At 38.6% G+C, this 17,111-nt stretch overlaps 1 protein-coding gene across 7 annotated transcripts in view; it reads left to right on the top strand.

Moving 5' to 3' along the window:
• MECOM (MDS1 and EVI1 complex locus) overlaps positions 1 to 17,111 on the top strand; it is a 552,464-nt gene that overhangs the window by 139,160 nt on the left and 396,193 nt on the right. The window lies entirely within an intron of this gene.

The raw sequence follows: 17,111 nt of genomic DNA, 5'->3' as shown, positions 1-17,111 counted from the left end.
GGCTTCATTCTCAGGTTGTCTCCATTCTTATTGTGATTCCAGGAAGCTCTCTGCTCGTGTAACAAGAAAAGCTCTTTTTTCCCAACTGTTCCCCATAAACAGTCCGAATGCAGACTTTGGCCTGGCTTGGGCCTGGTGCCTGACCTCAAACCAGCCTCCACTGCAGCCAAGGGATGAAATGATCCTATTGGCTAGGCCTGGGTTATGTGCTCTCTTTTGGAGCCTGGTGTGAAAGAGTATGGAGCCCGCCTCACCTGAGCAACAGGCCTGTGAGTGGGAGAGAGAAACAGCAGTTATTCCTGGAAAGTCAGAGAATGAATGCTGAGCTGTCAAAAATCATGAGTGTCTACTTCAAGGAGCAGCAGAAAAAAAATGGTCAGAGTAGTTTTCCCAAGCCTTTGCTTCTTAAAATCCAAGGAGCCTTGGGCATTTTTCAAACTGATTCAGCAGGTGTCTGTTGGGGCAAGAAGCCATGCTGGTTTTCCCCACCTTCCTCCATCTTTCCTTAGGATGGGCTCTTCATAAAAGTGGAGTCTGCCAAAAGCCAGGCACTAAGCTGAGTGTTTCACTTGGTATCACAACCATACTGTTTTCTGTGTAGAACTAGTTTGTATTCCTGATGTTGGAGAGCAGTGATTCACCAGTTAATTTGGTTGCAACTACACATAGTGTGCTTTTGCACACAGTTTGGTGTGTTTAGATGGTTTCCATTCTTCCTGTGGTTCTACGTCAGAGTTCATGCGGCTTTGATATATACCACATTCAGTGTCTCAAGGGTTAAGTGATTGAGGTCCTCACAAATCAGTAGCACATTATCAGTTTCCTCGTCTATAAAATGAAGGGCTGGATGAGATACATTCTAAGATTTAACCAGAGTCTAGTGTAATATGAGTCTATGATTTTAAAATTCAGGGTAGGGGCACCTGATGGCTCAGTGGTTGAACGTCTGCCTTCAGCTCAGGGCGTGATCCTGGAGTCCTGGGATCGAGTCCTACATTGGGCTCCCTACAGGAGACTGCTTCTCTCTCTGTGGGTCTTTCATGAATAAATAAATAAAATCTTTAAAAAAAATTCAGGCTAGATCATAGCAGCTGTTTTGAAACTAGACAAACATTTTTCTATTTTTCTTTTTAAGATGAGTCTTAATTCTACCCTGAGAGAAGTGTTTGTATTTATTAAAAATATTTTTTTTAAAATTAATTGGAGAAAGGAAACAGAAAAAAAGTCAAGATTTTGTCATTCTGGTTGTCAAGTTTAAGATGGAGCCATTCCTCACGTTGCTATGAGGATGTCTATAAAATGTGAAGCTGGCAAGGGAAAAAAAAACAGTAGAGAGTAAAATATATAGTACATATGTATCTATATATCCAGGGATTTGAATTTATGGGGCCAGGTTGCTATTTCAACGTGGTGACCAGACTCAACAATGAATCCAGTTTGCCAGAATTGGAGGTTAGGTCCAGAATCCCAGGATAAATGCTTCTAAGTTTTATTTTTAAAAGCATTTTCTTGGAGCTGCTTTTGGATAACCGACATCCTATTGTTCCTCTCCTCACCCCCTCAAGAATCTAGGTTCCTTGTAATTAAATTGGAGGGCACCATGGTTTCACTTGTCAGATATTTTCTTATCATAATTTTAACTAAATAGCTATGCATGATTTGATATGTCTTCTTTCTTTCTTGGAATGTAAACTCCTTGAAGACAAGGACTATTTCTGTGTTTTTCACTGTTGAATCCCTAGTACCTGGCACAGAGCCTGACTGAATCCACGGATAGAAATCCTTGGGCTCACATTGGGCTCTCATTGTTTTGGGAATGTCTTTATGAGAAACAGTTTCCATCACTAGTGGCTTAGGTGTTCTTCTACTATAATGTCTTGAAAAGAGCAGTAACTCTAGATTTTTCTTTCTTTTTTCTTTTTTTGTCTAACATATTTTTGAAAAACTTTGGAGTTCAGAAAGTATTTTAGGTTGATTGGAAGAGAGAGAAAGAGTTTATTTGTATAAGCCTTAAAGGACAGTCCCTTCCCTCTATAACTGTCCTGGGACAAATTAGCAAAATCTTTTTTTTCTCTTCCCGGCATAACTGAAAATGTCTACATGCTTAGGTGTATACACCTACATGCTTAGGTGCATACAAAATTCAGAGAGACAATCTACCTAAAAGTAGTAGCAAAATTAGTATGCTCGGGTGCATCCATTGTCTTATAAATGAAACTAAAGGTTCACGAACTCAATTATTGGTAATTTCTAGCTGAAATGCAACATCTGGGCAAGATTTCTGAGCTCTATTCCCTCACTATGCCAAATAGCTCATCTGGAAATAGTCGGCCAAGATTTAAGAGGTGATAGTGGTCCCTTTACTCATTCAGTCCTTGGTCTCCCTGGAGCTTCCTGCCAGGGCAATGATGAGTGATAATTACTTCTGGGTTTTTGTAGCATGGTCCATGGTATTTTAGGTGTTTGCTTTGACCACTAACTGATTTCATCTAGAATATTATCAATGATGACAATTACTTTCAACTGACTTTGAGTTGATTGGTGACCTGAAGAGAAACTTCCTATTGCCTATTCTATGAAGCATATAACTTTCTACCATCCATATAGACCCTTTTCATTTACCTACATATTGCAGTATTTATTGTCTGTTGTTGCTTAGATTTAAAAGAAAATTCAGGTTATGATTTCAAATCCTTTATCTGATCAAAAGCAACTAACGTCCAGATCTCTTTTGTGAGCCTATTCTTAAAGAATTGACCTAAGGAAAACCTTGATTTTCTAGGAAGATACTCTTATCTACCTGACTTTGGAAATACAGATAACAATGTTGCACACTCTTATGGTACACGGGTGATGGAAGAGGACTTGTGGCATAATGATTAAGAGCTTGGTTCTGGAATCAGACAAACCTGGGCTGGATTCCCTGGGCCTCCTGCTTATGGTTCTGACACTGAGGGTAAAGATCTCTAAAAGCCATAAATCTCTGAGCCAAGAGAACGTGTGCTGAGCACTGGGCTAAGCTCACATAGGAAATGGTCCATAGATGTTAACCTTAAAAAACAATCGACTTCAATTGCTGGAAATGTATAGACTACAAGATCTTGCAAAGGAGGTGACAGGAATCAAGTATACTATTCATTAGTGTAAAAATCAGATATGACCCATGTAGAAGGAAAAAAGAGTTGTATCTGAAACAGATTACTTTTAAAATGATACTCCTTTAGCGTTTGTTGAGGGTCAAAGTAATGTCGCATGAAGAGTGTCTGCGTATATTCTGTAAAATAGTGGTAGGAGAAGCCCAAAATCTTTTTCAGAGTTTCTTAAACTATAGTCCACAGAAAGCCCTTTTCTTGGATAATAAGAACTATATCTAGCCCATTTTTTTTCTTTTCACCTTGTTTTTTAAGAAGCTGAACACTAAATTCAGTGCTCAAATGGTAGTAGCTGGTAGTAAGTTTGTTTGTGGATTTTTTTTTTTTTTTTGTTCTTCTCCGTGAATTCTGGACTTAAACATGAATAGTTTCATTGTTGATATGTGTTTTATCTTGAGATGCCTACATTCTTTTGGGAAGAAGGAAGTTAAATTATTTAAGAGATACCTCCTAGAGTTTGTCTATAATATTTCAGCTTTTCTTTTTTTTTTTTTCTCAAGCAGATACCCAAATTGGCATTTGAAAAATGCTTTGAACTCTTCCAGCGGAAAAATACTATGTAATGTTAATATGATATATTTATTTTCACAAGTACAAGTAAAGCTTGTAAGACACTCTTACAAAGAAGTTTCCTTCTTCAGTATATGGTGGAATGAAAGACTTCTATGATATTTATTACTTTGTGATATTTCAGTTTTTTCTAACTCTAAGCTATTGGACTTAAATTATTAGGCCAATATATACAAAGGATTTTATCTAAAAATGATAGCTTGTTTGAATATGGAAGAGAGTGCCTCTTTACATAACTATATTCTCATTTGGAGTATGAACTTACCAAAGGACCCAGGAGGCAGAGCTGTGTGGTTAAAAAAAAAATCTCATGTTTCAGAGTCAAACAAACTGAGGTTCATATCCCAGCTCACCTGCTAAATAAGTTAGCCTGAACTTTCTCTTCTATAAAATGGTGATGCTAATATTTACTTTATAAGGCTGTACCGAATATCTACTTTGTATCAATCAGTGATGACTGTTATTTGCCTAGGCTGCCAGCCCTGTGGGAGTTGGCCAGCTCCTAGCTGCTCAGAAACATGGGTAGACATATGGGGGGAGCGAGTTGGATTGTTACATGACCTAATATTGTTTCTCAGGGTCTGGCCTAAAGGTAAAAACTCCTAGCAGATCCTTCTTTCTTTTTCTTTCCACTCGAAGGCCCATAGAAAAGCCACCATCATGGTGGGATGAAGGTGAGGTTGGCTCTTCTGGGTAGGAGCTTTACTCAAGCTTCCTTCTGTCATGCTCAGAAGATAACTGCTCACCTAGTTGTGCGATATGGGTGGAGCTGCTGTGGACAGTCCTGTTCTCGGTGTTTAAGGACAGAATTATTCACCACTGTTTGTGTTGGGATTTGAATTTTTTTGATTGCTTACCAGAGAGATAGCAAATTACATGCCTTATTTTCATTTATTTTCTGAGTTGAATTGTATAGTGTGGAAAAGTTGATTTAAGAGTATACTGGCTCTCAGATATTTTAAAGGGATTGCTTTAAAGGATGATGTATATGGGGCACCAAAGTAATGTTCAAGCCCCTGCTGTATTGTCTTGTTCATTCACTCATTCATTGGGCCTTTGCTGCCTGTTGGGTGTTGTACAAGGTGCTGGGGAGAGAAGAATGAGGGCAGCACCCGGTCCTATTCCACACATGGTATAGCTTCACAATCAAATCTAGCATTGTTTGATTTATTATTAATTTTTAATTATTTTTTAAAGATTTAATTTATTTATGTGTAAGAGAGAGAGTGAGCAAGAGAACATGAGCAGGGTGAGGGGCAGAGGAAAAAGCTGACTCCCCAGTGAGCAGGGAGCCCGATGTGGGGCCGATCCCAGGACTCGAGGACCATGACCTGAGCTGAAGGCAGACGCCCAACCAACTGAGCCATCAGGTGCCCCAAACCTAGCATTTTTTTATATTAAAAATTATCTTGCTTTGGATCCAGACCTGAATGAGAGGAAAGATTTTGGCACCCTAGTAGGCTCCAGTGGTCACTGCGGGCACAACTGGTTCTCTAATCCTCCTGATCATTTTGTAGTGGGCACTGAGGGTTCTGGTTCACTTTGCACCCTCGAAGTCTCTGCTTTCACACGTTCACGTGCTCTGGACTCCTTGCACGCCAGACTTTCATCGCTGCCCCGTCCCCAACCATCCACCACTGAGAAAGACAGAATCAGCTTGGCAAACTAAGTTATTCTGTAAAATGATATCTTTCCTTTGACTCTCTGCTTAAAAATTATAGAGTTTTCGGTTGTGTTTGTGTCTCTCTTCCCATTGGGAAAAGTTGCATTTTATGAAATCTTGTGGTAAGATTCCTTACACTTGAATTAGACAGCTTCTTGTGAGTGCGCTAGGAATTTGGGAGTTCACTTAAACACTGAACTTTTGCACACTTAAGGTGTGTACTAGATTACCGACACGGTTTCCTTATGACCCTCTCAGCTCTTTTCCCTCTAAAATTAGATTTTCTTGTTTGGGTTAGTGAAGCATGTGGTTGCAGACCCTCATAGAGCTATTGTGAAATATTAGGTCTGTATTTCCGGAGGCGTTAGCCACTGGCTGTAACCCAATTCTGACGGGAGAGCGGGTTGTGCGTATGACTGACATTACAAATGCAATGAAAGTAAAACAACCTCTTGAAAAGAGGGCAGGCAGTTATTTCTCAGCGGTGAGAAGACATTGCAGGTGTGCCTGATGTTTTTAAAGCTCTTGATTATTGATCTTGTCTTAAGACTTACAAATAGAACCATTAATGTGTCAGTGTGACCCCGATAACAGATGATTATTGTCCATCTTTAAACTGTACTTAGCACTAAAATGTATATGTAATGCACACAAAAAGGCCAGCTTTATCACAATTCCTCAAGGTTTTATTAAGGAAAGAATTCATTCTTTCATTCATTTCCCCTTTGGCCCTCCTCCCTCGCCCTCCTCCTCCCCCATCCCACATTTATTCCCCCTGCGAATTGATAGAAATTCCTACTAGACATTCCAGCCACTAGCTGGCAGACATAACAAACACAAAATTTACAGCTCTACAAATGAAAATATCTTAGAATACAACTTTTTTAACCTTCGGTAACTACCGCCTTCTGAACTATGTAGCTCATCACAGTGAGTGAAACATGTTAAAGTAGTGTAACACCTAGGGATTTTAGTTCAATTTCACTGTAACCTCAATTTTACTACCGTAAGTCAAGTTTGTCGTCAGAGAGCTCCATATTACATTTGATGGGCAGATTCATCTGCCTTTACTCTGTGCATGCGGTCGATGCATGAGCAGCAAGGCAGTAATACATCTTTATTTAAGCCAAGTCTTGGATTCAGTCCCAAATGACATAATCTCTCGTAAGCTGGGAAATCTGGTCTAGACCACAGAGTGTTATGGGGCGCACACCTGTTCAGAAGATCGTAGGCAAAGGATAGTTAACAGCATTTCATTGTCATCTGGGGGGAACAAAATAAGTCACTCTTGCCAGAAGTTGGACCTGGGCCTAAAGCTACTTGACATTTTTATATAACAAATTAGAATATTCAATAGGATTATTGCAAGGAATCTATTTTAAAGGCAGTATTGAAGCACCATTTTTTTTTTTTTTTTTTTTTTTTTTTTGCGCAAGACTACTTACTCTCTGTGCCCAGCCACAGTTGGGAGGGATTAGGTGGAGAAACTAAGGCAGGTGATTCAGCTATGGTTTGTAGTATTTCAGACTCCTGGTTACAGAATCTTTGAAAATGGAGATGACCATGAAGGAGGAAGTGTAGAGGAAGAGCTAGGATGCTGTGGGGAAAGAATTGATAAGACTCAGCAATTTCACCACGTTTGTCCATTCATTCATTGGCTCTTCCATTTTCTGCTCCTTTATCCATGCATCAGATATTAATAAGTGCCCACTATGTTCTAGGTACTGTGGCAGACACTTTGGACAAAGCACTCCACAAGCCACGGTTCCTCACTGCAGGGAAGTAGGTAGGGCTGAGGAGACCTCTCAAGCATAAAAATTTGGGGTCAAGAGAATGGTGTTTCCTCTTTCCAAAATGGGAGAGTTGGGAGGAAGATCCTAGAAACAACTTGTTCTTAGACTTACCATATTGGTGTTGACATGATGCCACAGATGCCTCTCACAGAGATGAGGAAGCAAAGATGTAAAGAGTAAGAACGAAACCTAAGAAATTCAGAGTGACCCACTGGTGGCAAGAAATGGAAACTCTAGGACCAGGTGAGACTCTTGGGAGAGTGACCAAGCAAGTAGGCCTGAGAGTAGCTCGGGCACGTAGGTTGTGGCAGAGTAGTGTCAATGACATGGGAGGAGTTAGAGACGAGAGGAGGCCAATTTCTACAAAACAGTGTTGGTCTAAAAAACCAATTATGACAAAGTTGTTGGAAATACAACTGGATCTTACTTCTACAAGGTCTACATTTGGGGAGTAGGCCTGTCGAACAGAATGCAGCTCACTGCGCTCAAAGGAGAACAGGACAGAGACCTGGCACAGGAGAAGTCTTGATAATGTGGGAAGAACCAGCCAGCGCCCAAGCCAACTCTATGAATGATCTGCGGAGTGCTGTTGTGTGTCCCGGGGGGAATTGGAAGACTCCGAGGAGTGCTTTCCAGAGAAAAAAGTGCTTCCATTTATGGGTTGGAAGATAGGAGCCTAAGATAAAAAGAATGTAGGTTCTTCAGGAAAGAGGGCTGAAGAGGCGAAATGAAAAAAAGTTGTTAATCTAGTTAGTACCCGTCTGGTACTAGATGCCAAACTCATTAAGAACACTAGCAAAAAACAAAACAAAACAAAACAAAACAAAAAAAACCTGTTTACTTCTAAATAAGCCCAGACTAGGTGGGGGAGATTTTGGCTTTAGTTTGGCCTTGGCCTTGCCACCAGTGTGCAGTGAGAGCTAATTATGTGAAATAATTTAACCACATTGGGCCACAGTCTTCCTGTTTATGAAATATAGAGTTCGATGGCTGCTCACTAAGGCTGGAGCCTGAAAAACTATTGAATTACTGTTGAAATTCAAAAATGCCCAGGTCTGATCGTTTGGCATAAAAGTCTGACGTGATACCTTAAGTCTCTTACATTAAAATGAACCTAAAGAGCATCGTGCTTGAGAAAAGTTTGCTGCTTGATCCTAACCTGAAAGCATTTCCAAAATGACTGGAAAGAAAAAAAAAATCAGGTTATAGCTACTAGTTAAAATCTGCTTGTTATCTTTGAAACGGGTCTCTGTTTTAACTGGGGTCCCTTTCCTAATTCTTGAATTTGTTTTTCTTGATTGAGTGGCAAAGGGTGACTACCGCCTTCCTGCTGAAGGTTTTTCCCAACCCTTTTGCCACGTCTGCCCTCGGGGGATTCCAGATAACGAGCAGCACCAAGTTGGTCTCTACATGTGGCCCCCTGTCCCTGCACTGCGCTTAGCAGATTGGGTGAAAATGTGTCCGCAGAGATTAGATATTCCAGTGACCACAGTGCATTTTTCTGCTCTGAAAGCTATCTCCCAAATCAGCCCTCTACCTCTGGTTTATCAGGAGGAGAGTACAGACAGATAACATCCTTGCGAGGTGACCCTGACCTTTGTCAACCTTTGTTAAGGCTTCATCTGAAGTCAGGCCTAATGTTTGTAAACAGGATGTAATTAAGGCTGGGAACTGACAGGGTCTGACATTAAGACAATGCAGAGCTGGCAGGGAATGGTCTGTCAGATGTCAGCTCGCATTGTGTTCTAAGTGCCTTCATAATAATTAGTGTCCTCTGTCTGAAGGAAGTTCACTCAACCTGGATTAATCTGTCACAGCGTGGAGGCCATCCTTGGGAGGGCAAGTGTTTCCTCTGATAAACCTTAGAACAAGTATGAGAAAAAAAAAGCAAAGGGGCTCAAAAGAAAACTGTGAAAGTCAAGACTGCTGGTGACAGGTGCTGCCTGAAAATTAGGAACAGGAAGTAGGAAAAAAAAAAAGAAAAGAAAAAATGCTCCCCCTCCACATTCCAAGCGTGAAGTGCCTGTGCTCAGGATCGGCCTGGGCCTCCTGGTCTGGATGCAGGAGTAGCCGCAGGAAGATGAGTGTTCAGAAATGTGCGTAAACACATTGTTTGGCTTTTGCCCTTCACCAGCTCCGTGCACGTGTGGGAGATGGCCCACAGCCTGTGAGGGGATTTGGGCTTCGCATGCAATCGATCCGAAGAGGCTGACTCTGCTTTCTCATAGTAGAAGGAATTTGTTGAGCATCTTCTGCGGTTGGGATGGTATAGACCGAGTCCAGACACGTTGCTGTACCCCGGCTTCCCGACCTTCTCATGGGGCGCCTGAGCCCAAGGCCCACAGGCTGCAATGCAAACAAACATTTGCCCACCAGGGTTCATAGCAGCCTTATGAACAGCTGCTAAGAGGTGGAAACAACCTAAGTGCCCATCAGCAGGGGAATGAGTAAACAAAATGTGGTCTATCCGTAGTGTGGACTGTTCTATCATTCAGCTTGAAAAAAGAAGGAAATTCTGATACACGCACATTATGCTAAGTGAAAAGAGCCAGACACCCAAGGACAAGTTATGGACGATCCCACTGATACGAAGACTAGGTAAATACGTAGAGACAAAGTAGACTAACAGTTGCCGGGGGTTAGGGAAGGAAGGAAATGGGAGCTGCTATTTAAGGAGTACAGAGTTTCAGTTTGGGATATTGAAGAAATTCTGGACATGGGTTTAGTGATGGGTGCACAAGGCTGTGTGTGTAGATTGGACACTTAAGATTGGTTAAATGGGAAATTTGATCTTATGGGTATTTTACCACTATATATATATATATGTATATATATACATATATATATATGAAATATATAAGAATATATTTCAAGAATATATATATTCTTAAATATATATATTTAAGAAAGCAGTTCTGAATATATATATAAAATATATATATTCTTAAAATATTTTAAGAAATATTTTAAGAAATTTTAAGAAATATATATATATATTTTAAGAAATATATATATATTTTAAGAAAGCAGTTCTGGAAAAATAGATTTTTCAAGCTGGATGAGGCTTCAGGGCTTCCCTACTTCAATCATCACATCAGAGAAGTGACAGGACCCAGAATCATGCCAGGAATTGGTGGTGGATCCTGCTTCTGGATGGGCCATTCACTTTTGAATACCAAATTCTATTCTTACATAGGTGACCCTTTGCCACTCAGCCTTTTGGGAGAAGATAAAGCCCTGAGGCATATTAGTAGCAGTTCTTTTTTTTTTTTTAAGATTTTATTTATTTATGAGAGACACAGAGAGTGAGGCAGAGACACAGGCAGAGGGAAAAGCAGGCTCCATTCAGGGAGCCTGATGAGGAACTTGATCCCAGGACCCTGGGATCGCAACCTGAGCCAAAGGCAGACTGCTCAACCACTGAGCAACCCGGGCGTCCCTAGTAACATTTCTCTTTGGCATTTATCTGAGCGTAGAATTTAGTGACTATTTGTATTTGTTTTGTGACTTTTAAAGGGCTCTATTTGTATAAGACTCATAGGTTTCTTTCAGCTCCATAACTTGATATTTCCTTGTCTGTATACAGGCAGGATGACTTATAGGTTCAAGTTCATTTTGTCACTAAAAATAAGACTATACCTTCACTAAGTCATTAAGTTTTTTGCTGGGTTCAGCAATAGTTTTAAAAGTTTTCTGATTATCAATGAGAAATAAAAGAAGCCATATAATAGTTCCTAGGAGAAGAAGGGTCAGAAAGGAATATTATATCAAGGAGGCAACAAGTTTGAATATATACTTTAGGAAAGTTCCTATCTTAGGAAAAAATAATTTAATTTTATGACTTTTTTTAGTTGCCTGGCTTTCTTAAATTGGAAGATGGTGTACTCATATGAATAGTTTCCCCTCAGGTCACCAAATTTATTTATAGAAATGACACATGTGGTGATGAATGTAAGGTGAAATGTGTGCGTGGGCGTGTGTGTTCTTTTGCTCATTAATACTCTGAGAAAAATTTTTAGGAACTTAAACTTTAGAAAATAATTCTCTATCCTTTTTTTTTCAACCCCCTCTTCTATTAACGTGAATCTACTATTAAATTCTTCTTTGGGCTGTTCATCGATTCTCTGTGACCCACTTCACCCTCATGTCAGGTTTTACTGAGATTAAATTAATGTCATAGACACAGTGTTCAAGTGTAAAACTGGGAGAAAATGGGGGAGTATTCAAGAAAAAAATTCTGGGATTGTCTTCTCCAGGTCCTCACGCTGTATTTGGCAAGGTGTACAGAGGACTGAATGGGGAGGGACCTTCTTAAATTAGCACCCGTATCATATCACCAGTATCCAACTGTCATTTACTGAACACCTACTATGTTCATTTACTGAACACCTACTATATTATTTCAAATATTCTTTTGCAACTGTTTCTTAAAAGATTTACTTTCTTCTCCCTGGATCGAACTGAAACTTAGAAGACCAAATAGCTTAACCATGGTTACTTACTAAGAAACAGTAGAGTTGGGATTTAAACTAAAATTGGATTCTACTTTTTCCATAGTAGTAGGCCCTTTATTCTTGGATATAAATGAAGAGAAAAGTAAAAGAAAATAGAACTTCTCTTTATAGAGAAGAACTTCTCTTTTCCTTCCCTACTCCTTACTCAGAGCAGACATCTTAATGTGGGGAAGTTAATTTAGGGCTCAAGTAATGAATCTCTAGTAGGAGGGAGGGCTGTCTATGGAGATTGGCATGGAGGCCAGTAGGCCAGCCTCCCCCAGCCCGATGTCAACAGTGCTTTCAAAGACAAGATAAAGACTATTAGATAAAGCTAGCAAAATAAGTTAATTTTTCATTACCTTGAATTCAGTTACCCATTTACCTACATGTGTTTGTAGGTTATATCTTTTTAAAATCTCTATAATCCACGTATATTTATTTAATTTTTATTATTTAGGTGTAGTTGATATTCAATGCTATATAAGTTTCAGTGCACAATATAGTGGTTAAAGTAATTTTATATATTATACAATACTCACCACTATATGTGTAGTTACCATCTATAGTTTACCTCTTAATCTCTTCCACCAATTTTGCTCATCTCCTGCTTTCCTCCATTCTGACAATCAACAGTTTGGTTTTTGTATTTATAAGTCTGTTTTTGTTTGTTTGTTCATTGTAGATTCCACATACAAGTGAAGGCATGTGGTATTTGTCTTTCTCGCTGCCTTACTTCATTTAGCATAATATCCTCTAGGTCCATCCATATTGTTGCAAATGGCAAGATCTCAAACATTTTTTTTATGACTAAGTAATATTCCAGTGTGTGTACACCACACTTCTTCATCCATTCATCTATCTATGGACACTTATGTTGCTGCCATAGCTTGGCTATTGTTAATAATGCTGCAGTGTACATCACGGTGCATATATCTTTTTGAATTTGTGTTTTTGCTTTCTTTGGGTAAATACCCAGTAGTGGAATTATCAGATCATATGGTATTTCTATTTTTAATTTTCTAAGAAGCCTCCATACTGTCTTTCACACCTATTACATCAATTTACATTCCTACCAGAAGTGTATGAGTGTTCCCTTTTTACCACATCCTTGCCAACACTTATTTCTTGATTTTTTTGATTTTACCCATTCTGGTTGGTGTGAGGTGATATTTTATTGTGGTTTTGGTTTCCATTTGGTGATTAGCAATGTTGAGCATCTTTTCATGTATCTGTTGTCCATCTCTATATCATCTTTGGAAAAAATGTCTGTTCAGGTCCTCTGCCCAGTTTTTAGGCGGATTGTTTGTTTTTTGGTGTTGAGTTGTTTACATAGTTTGGATATTAATGCCTTATCAAATATATCATTTGCAAATATCCTTTCCTATTTGGTAGATTGCCTTTTCGTTTTGTTGATGGTTTCTGTACTGTGCAAAAGCTTTTATTTTGGTGTTGTCCTGATGGTTTAATTTTGCTTTTGTTTCTTATGCCCAAGGAGTCATATCTGTAAATATGTTGCTAAGGGCAATGTCCAAGAGATTACTACCTATGTTTTCCTTTAGAAGTTTCTGGTTTCAGGCTTCATATTTAAGTCTATAGTTCATTTGAGTTTATTTTTTGTGTTTGGTATAAGAAAGTGGTTCAGTTTCATCTTTTTGCATGTCTGTCCAGTTTTCTCAGCCCATTTCTTGAAAAGACTGTCTTTTGCCTATTTTTTTTTATTCTGTCTCCTTTGTTTTATATTAGTTAACCATGTAAGTGTGGCTTTATTTCTGGACTGTCTATCTAGTGCTTTTGACCTACGTGTCGATTTTTGTGCCAGGACTATACTGTGTCATTTACTACAGCGTCGTTGTGTATCTTGAAAGCTGGAATTGTGGTATCTCTGGCTTTGTTCTCCTTTCTCAAGATTGCTTTGGCTATTCAAGATCTTTTGTGGTTCCATACAAATTTAGGATTATTTGTTCTAGTTCTATGCAAAATGCTTTTGGCATTTGGTAAGATTGCATTGAATCTGTAAGTTTCTTTGGATAGCATGGACATTTTAACAATAATAATTTTTCCACTCCATGAGCATAATGTATCTTCTATTTCTTTGTATGGGCTTCAATTTTTTTTTCATCATTGTCTTATATTTTTCAGAGCACAGTTCTTTCACTTCCTTGGTTAAATTTATTCTTAGGTATTTTATTATTTTTGGCGTAATTGTAAATGGAATTTTTAAAAAAAATTCTTTTTCTACTACTTTATTATTAATGTATAGAAATACTACCAATTTCTAGGTATTAATTTCACATCCTGCAACTTTATTGAATTCATTTACCACTTCCATTGGTTTTTTGATGGAGTCTTTAGAGTTTTCTATGTGTAGTATCATGTCATCTACAGATAGTGACAGTTTTACTTCCTTCTTACCAATATTTATTTATATTTTTTGTCTGATTGCCATGGCTAGGATTTCTAGCATTATGGAATCTTTGTCTTGTTCCTGATCTTAAAAGTTAAACTTTTAGTTTTTTGCCATTGAATTTGATGTTAGCTGTGGGTTTGTCACATATAGCCTTTATCGTGTTGAGGTATGTTTCCTTTGAACACACTTTGTTGAGAATTTTTATCATGAACGAGTGTTGAAATTTGTCAAATGTTTTTTCCTGCATCTGTTGAGATGACAATATAATTTATATCACTCATTTTGTAAGACTGATATATCATGTTGATTGATTTGCAGCTATTGAACTATCCTTGCATCTCTGGAATAAATCCCACTTGATCATGGTGAATAATCCTTTTAATGTATTGTTGAATTCAGTTTACTAACATCTTAGTGAAGATTTTTGCATCTGTGTCCACCAAGGATATTGGCTTATAGTTTACTCTGTAGATTATGTCTCAAACATTATTATTAGTTTAGTAGAAAGAGAAGTTTGCTTTAGTGGCTGGCAAGGGGACAGATCTTTTCAGAAGCACCATTTGAGCTGAGTCATAAACCATTTTGTACAGGATGATTAGCTCTAATGTTTACCCAATACATAGGGTAAATATTCGATTGGCAGTTTGTATCAGAGGTGAGGCACATTATTTATATAATCCAGACAAAAAAGAGGTACGTATTTCTAATGATTAGTAAACAGAGCATTATTTTCTCTTTGACAAAAGTCTAGACTTAAATATGGCTTGAGACCCATGAGGGACAGTGAAGTGGAAACACATGCAAATTTTAAAAACAAATGCCTTTTCCACCTCTATAGGTTGGAAGAAGAGGGAGAAGAAAAGAGGCTGGAGTGTGGTCCACATACGCAGTGTCCACAGTTAGAGATATATGAACAAGCCGAAGACCAGTAACCTCATTTAACCTAGGGAATCTTCTTAACTAAATACAGTATTGTCCTTCCAGGAGTATCCTCTGCCCCCTGGAAGGTAGCTGTCGTTTGTGGCTACTAGATGAAAGCAGAAAAGACAGAGAAGCATCTTACAGAATTAACTTTGATGCCCTAAACATATTTTTTTGGCACCTAAATATATAACCCCTGGCAAGAAAAAAAACCCAAACAAACCAAAAACCAAAAAACAAAGCAGAGCATTTAAGCAAGGCTTTTTTAAGATAGGTAAATCATTTTCTTTTTAAATGAAATTCAGTTTGACTGCATGAAATATGAACAGTAATTAAATGCACAGTCTGTGGGCCTTCCATACTTTAAAGCACTTTCTTAAAAAAAAAAAAAAAAAAAAAAAGAGTACTCACCTCAGACAGGCCAATTACCCAAGAATGATGAAGTCAAGAGGAAAGTCGCTAAATTTCTTTACTTGAGTGATCACAACCCCAGCCCGTGATTAGTCCCCACGGCACCAGCGGGGATGTGGCGGGGACACTCACATTGGAAGACTTCAAATAGTCATTTCCTTGGTTAAAATAAAATCTGACTGCACTAAATAGACAGTTTTTAATCTCACTTGGACATCTGAAGATTTCTCAAGCTGTTGTTGGCTGTGGCAGAAACAAATTTTTCTGCTTTGTTGATTAAACCAGTGGTCTCCACCATTGCTTATCGGTCTGCAACGAGCTGTTCTTTTTAATTAAAAGTGAGCCACCACGAGAGAGCAATTAACAGCTAGTAATTACTGTGCTCTTCAGAACGGCAACATTTTGCCTTTCATTCCAATTATATAATGGACAAGTGGCTTTTTGATCTTCAAATTAGTGAGCTCTTGTCCCCCTTGTTTGGAGACAGAATTGGCAGGTTAATGATGGCCTGTGGGGGCACTCTTTCCTCTGACTGATGGGAAGTGAGAAACACTGGGAAAGAAGGCAGCGAGAGGTTTTCAAGAACTGCAGTTCCACCTTTGTGATAAAGACGGAGGAAGACCCCTTATTTTTAGGAGGTTATGATGAAGAGGAAAACTAGGCTTACATGGAGCCTACAAAGAGCATCATGGGACTCTCCTTCTTCTTCTCCTCCAGCAAATGGTGACCATGTTTTAAAACATGGAAAAGTGGAATTAGACTGTGATGCTTTGGAAGGCCTTTGGTAAAGTGTGACTATAACATTTTGGCAAAAAATATTTACCCTAAGGTTAGAGAAAGATTTGGACTTTATTTAAACCTGTTTTAACTACTATGAGAATTTTAGGGTATCATATCCTTTTGAAACAATGGAATCTTATCTTAATGGATAATTTATTACTAGATCTGTTATAAACGCTGAGGTTATAAATAGAGGAAGTTGGATGTTATTGTTTTCCTGTGTCTAATCTCTGCTTTTCATTTAACAGTAAAGAGGGAGCTCTACTATATTACAGAACACTCACGACCCAATTGTTTCCCACACCCCTACCTTTTGGGCACAGCCTCCTTTTTGGAGCAGTCATTTGTTGCAGATGCAAAAATGTAGGTGAAATCAGCCAGCTATGCTTCTGTGTCTTATTTATGTGCTCATGTTAAGAAAAGGACAGCTATGATAATTCGGTGGCCAGAAATCACTATATGGGGCTGGTTGGTGATGAGGACAATTTTCTTGGCTATGGACTGAAAACAAATGGTGCAGTAAGAAAGGTATTTGAACTTATGAGTGTGGAATCTGGCTTATGAGCTCTTTTCAATGATGTAACATGAAAAGAGCATGCAATAGAATTATAGTATGTGCACATAATAGCCATGACCTAATCTTTCAAGACATTTGACAGGCTTTTCTTAATGAGGAATATAGCAATTAGCCAAATAGGAAAAATAATTATCCTCATATATATGTTTAAATCCCATCATAAGGACATCTTCATTAAACATTGGCTGAAATAAATTTTGGTTGCTTGATTTTAGCACCCTCATGGGGATAGAGCCCCAGTTGAAGTGAATATAACATAGCAAAGTTGAATCTCTCCCCACCCAAATACCAAGGCTGAGCAACCTTTCCAATTCAAGTGAGCTACTGTCACCTTTTCCCAG

This window comes from Canis aureus, chromosome 31, assembly GCF_053574225.1.
Source record: "Canis aureus isolate CA01 chromosome 31, VMU_Caureus_v.1.0, whole genome shotgun sequence".
Classification (NCBI taxonomy): domain Eukaryota; kingdom Metazoa; phylum Chordata; class Mammalia; order Carnivora; family Canidae; genus Canis; species Canis aureus.
This window is presented reverse-complemented; position numbering and strand designations above follow the sequence as displayed.